This window comes from Podarcis filfolensis, assembly GCF_964270895.1.
Source record: "Podarcis filfolensis genome assembly, chromosome: 3".
NCBI lineage: Eukaryota > Metazoa > Chordata > Lepidosauria > Squamata > Lacertidae > Podarcis > Podarcis filfolensis.
The window spans coordinates 7,242,990-7,247,856 of record NC_139606.1 but is presented as its reverse complement, the minus strand read 5'-3'; the positions used below and the strand labels follow the sequence as shown (position 1 = coordinate 7,247,856).

General features: G+C 45.4%; 1 long non-coding RNA gene across 2 annotated transcripts in view; it reads right to left on the bottom strand.

Annotated features, from left to right (window-relative positions):
• Positions 1-4,634, bottom strand: part of LOC310759548 — an 18,400-nt gene extending 13,766 nt beyond the window's left edge. For both annotated transcript variants that reach the window (XR_014546400.1, XR_014546401.1), the window contains exon 1: positions 4,489-4,634. This is a non-coding gene — a long non-coding RNA (uncharacterized lncRNA). The remainder of the gene's footprint in view (positions 1-4,488) is intronic.
• Positions 4,635-4,867: the final 233 nt, after the last annotated feature.

Below are 4,867 nucleotides of genomic sequence, written 5' to 3'. Positions count from 1 at the left end.
ATAATTTATTATTAGTAGTAGATATACTACTGCTAGTACTACTACTACTAGTAGTTTATTTCTTTTGTGGATGACTTCCTGGAGAGTATCTTGGAGAGATTTCCAAATGTTTGATGACTAAGATAAAAATATCAACTTTGAAGCCTTTTTCTAAAACAAGAAAAGCCTTCAACAGGTGCCAAAAAGACAATAGAGATGGCATCTGCCTCATACGTAATGGAAGAGAGTTCCAAAAGGTTAGCGCTGAAACACTAAAGGCCTGATTCTTATAGTGTGTGGAATGGACCTCCTGATAAGATAATATCTGAACGAGTATCTAAAACTAGTTATAAATAAAAAAACAACAACCATGAGCTCATATTAGCTTAAAAAACCATATTTCCGTATCATCACACACACCCAGGGCTGTCATCCTTGCTCACCTTGTCAGCCCTGTATGTCTCCTTGTTGCCAACCTCCCTCATCCCATAGTAGCGGCCTTTTCACCTTCTCAACCCCATTTCTGACACTACCCCTCTCTTCTGTTCTGCAGCCCCTTTATACCCCTGATACTGCACCCCTTCACCCCAATTTCCATACCAGTGGGAGCTTAATGTGGCCATGCTGGTTGCATCTACAAGAAGGTGGAGCAGAGGAAAATAGGTGCACCTGTGTTGCTTGGGCCTTTACATGGCGGGGTTAATCCAAAGGAAAGGAGCGTCATGGAGTCAGGGATGATAATTATAGTAGGAAAAGATTTGAGGCAACTCAAGGCCTGTTGCGTATGTGCCTCTTTCCAGGAAACGTCCAGCATATGGATTTCACCAATGTTATATGCGCCTACGGGGCTATGGGTAAGAGTTAATCCACACATGTCCATCATCTGATGACTATAGCAGGTGTCACAAACAGAGCGCAGTGCAAGTCATCAATCCTGAGTAATCAGTTGATGTATATGCATCTGAAGACCAGCCTAGTTCACAAAGATGGGATTAGCCTGGGATGACAGTTTGGTGGCATATCACTGCTCCAGGCAGGTTAGCAAATACTACAGCTATACGTGACACATATATGCAATATATAATCTCTGAGTGGGAGTACAGAAACCTTCAACACAACTTCTTGACAAAAAAATGCTCCCTCTTGGCATATTTTCTTTTGCACAAAAATATGCTGCGGGTGGCATTGCAACCGGAAACACTGGAATGAATGGGCCTAATTTAGCCATGTTCATTCATTTTGATGGGTCTACTTGGAGTAAAACGTAGTGAACGACCACCACACTTTATGTTTAATTAAACCTTATGGGGAATTCTGAACCAGGGCTGGGTTGGTGTGTGGATGTGTCAAGGCAGTAAAGAGCCACAGAGCCACAATTCATCTCAAGGAAAGCTACCAGCAGATAGATAGGAAAACAACAGAGCTGCACAAGGATTCAGAATATCCTTAATAAACCATGAACAATTAGCTTCTACCACACTGAAGTGCCAGCAGAATAGTATTGGCATTTATAGCATCTGAGAATTCAAAACCAAAAGTAAATACATTGTTTTAGGTTTTGGGCACTGAAAATACCCCCCCCCTTTGAATAGGAGCCTGGGGTGTGATAATTTGTCTAGCCCTTTATTTCTGCCCACATTGGCCCCAACTAAGGAATACCACCATCACTGTTGTGTATCTATATCTGTTTCCAACCAACTTGCGGCTTTGATTTAGACCCAAAGTACTTGTGGGAAACTTTTCAAGCATCATCTCAAAGTTTTGGAAAGGAATGTATTTAATACAATTATGTCCAATGTTCTTAGTAAAAGTTGTGTAAGACTTTTTTCTCCTTCTCTGTGAGCTTCTGGGTTCTAAATGGCTGAATGAGAGTATTTCCATTGCTTCACAGGCTGCTGTTTGAACCTAACTTCTTGAAGAGGAACAACAGAATGTGTGTTCTGTGCGAGAGAGTCAGGTAGGATGGGAGAGATTCTGTGCATTGCAGAGGTTCCTTCCCAAGTCCTTCATTTTCTAGGAATGTCTCTGTTTTGTGTCTGTCCGGCTAATGATGTCAGTGAGTGGCTGGATGAGGCACTCTGGGACACGACTGCATGGTTCATAGCAGATAATTGAAGGGGGGGGGAGAGACGAAAGATGGGCAGAGTGCAATAAAACAAGAGTAATAGAGGTGTGAAAAAATATGAGGCAAGGCACTTATTTGGATAGTTTATATTCTGGTTTTATTACGGCTGGAGAGGAAGTATCAGATCTCAAGGCCTTTGGCTTTTGGTCTCTCCCATTGTGGGCCTCTATTCTGGAATGCACTTAAGCAAAGTCTCAAATCCCACTGAAGTCAATGCGGTGTGAGGGCATGTTTCAAGTACTTTGCTTAACAATGATTGGCTGCAGCTGGGCCATAACTATTGGTTAACTATTTAAATGTCCAGTTCTCCAGGGCTCCTTGTTTTCCAAAGGATCATGAAAACAAAAAAAATCACTTCTGTTAGTTCAGTTTCCTGGTCTTTCCATTCTTCGCTGAACTTTCCTTTTCAGACCTCACAATATATTTGCATTGGTGGTCAGTGGTGGTGAACCTTAATTTGTTTTCCATGAAACTGTCGTGTACTGTCCCCTCAATTTAGGCATGCGTTTACTCAAAGGCAATGGAATCTGGGCATGAACTTACTACTCACAGTGCAATCTTCTGCATAGCTGTGCAGATGACAGCTCTCACTGGGATTTATTCTCAAGCAAGTGTGTACCTAGGGGTTGGCCATCTTAGTCCTCACCAAGAGCACAGATGCAGAGGAGTGTCTAAATTGCACCTCTCCACTATGGCTCGGAGTTGCTAGGAGCCTGCTAACCCATCCATTACTCTCTGGGCTGCTCCTCCATTGCTCTGGGTGGCCAGGGGAGATATTCAGGTTCACCTGGGTGGCTTGGCAGAGGAATCCAGTCGCTGGTGTGGACTGTCAGAGCAGCCCTGTGGGGGCCCCTCCCCAGCTGGTTGGTGGCCCTATTAGAAGTGTGAGCAGATCGCTGAGCGGGGCTCAGAGGGAAGAATGATGGAGAGAGTGGGTGAGAGTTGCAAGAGGAGGGGAAAGGGAGGGAGGGAGGGAGGGAAGAGGCAGAAGAGAAAACAGTGAATGGAGGGAGGGAGGGAGATGGACTGACAGAGGAGGAGGAGGAGGAGGAGAGGTGGAAAAGAGCAGTCCTAACTCCAAAGGCCGTGGAAGAAGTCACTGTCGGAGTGTGAAAGGTGACGAAAAGCAAACTTTTTGAGTTTCTGGTCTACGGTCTCTGCCAGCTTTGGAAGCACCGATACATCTCCTTGCTTAGGTACACCTCTGTACCTAAATAATGGTTGGAGCTTCAGGGGCAGGGATGAGGAACCGTTTCCAGCTGAAGAGCCATATTCCCTTTTGGACAACCTTCCACGGCCACTTGCCAATGGAGAACGAGGTCAGATGCAAAAAACGGGCAGAGCAATGTAACCAACTTTGTACAGTAGGTTAGTTTCGACAAAGACCAAAGACACCATCTAGTCCAGCGTCCTGTTCCCACAGTGGGATTCCTGTGGGAATCCTGCCCAGCTGGAACCACTGAATGGAAATTTCAGACTTATTTTGCAGAAACGAATCCATCTTCCGGGGAATTTTATTTTTGGGGGGTGGGGGGTGGGGAGATACAGCTCTCTTCATATAACTTTCTACTAAGTGGGTATTTGAAGAAGATATAATAAGAGGGATTGCTCAGATAATTGAGGCACCGCTGGTGCCTTGTGCAAGCAACTCCCCCCCACCCCCAAGAATAGCTCCGAGACAGCCAGCTTGCTAAGATTATAATTATCTCCCAATGAGCAGGGGATGGGAGGGACCAGCCTCCAGCACTTTCACTCTTCTGCTTAAACAAAGAAAAGCTTGACAAATATGTTTGCATCATCAAGCCTTCGGTCTGCACATTTCCCTTTCATTCGCACTGCCATAAAATATTCAGGAGGCAGTATCTTTTTTGATTACTAATTTATGCTGTTTACAGACCTGGCAAGGGGGGGGGGGGTAGGTGGGTGCCTTGCTATTAGGGAAAGCATTGACATTTGTTGAATGGGGCGCCATTCATTGACAAAGCCAGGTTGTAGTTCAGCTGAGAGGCAGGTCGCTGAAAACACCGAGTCAAGGAAACCCTCTCGATTGAGATCGTCCTTTTGACACCAGGGATGCACAGAAATGCAAACAAACAGAGGCCACACACCTCATAGCATTTTCACACCCCTAGTCTTTTCTTCCCGGAAAGCAGGAGCTGCAACTCAGGGAGAGGGTGCAGCCCTAGCATGCAAGAGATCCTGGATGCAGTTCTCCACTAGTGACTTAGTAGGCCTGGGATAGACCTATTGCCTGAGATCATGGAGAACTGCTGAAAAACAGGGCCAGGGTCCTGGGTCTTCTGTGGCAGGCCCTGGGTCTCCTAACCTTTCCCGATTTGGAAAACCTTTCATTCATTTGTTCGTTCAATTGTTCACCTACCTACCTAATAGATGTACTTCTTGTTCCAATCTGGTTCGTAATGAGAATACATTGACACAGGTGGCAGATTCCTATGGCCGGTGTCTCTCTTCTGCTTTGCCTCATTTATTCAGTACAGTTGTACCTTGGCCTTGGGAGTCGAATGTTCTGGCTCCCGAACAATCAAAAACTGGAAGTGAATGTTCTGGTTTTCAAACGTTCTTTTGGAAGCTGAATGTCCGATGGGGGTTCTGCAGCTTCTGATTGGCTGCAGAAGCTTCCTGCAGCCAATCAGAAGCCACATTTTGATTTTCGAACGTTTAAGAAGTCAAACGGACTTCCGGAACGGATTCTGCTCAACTTCTGAGGTACGAATGTACCACAAATACTGTGAGAGAGGCTCG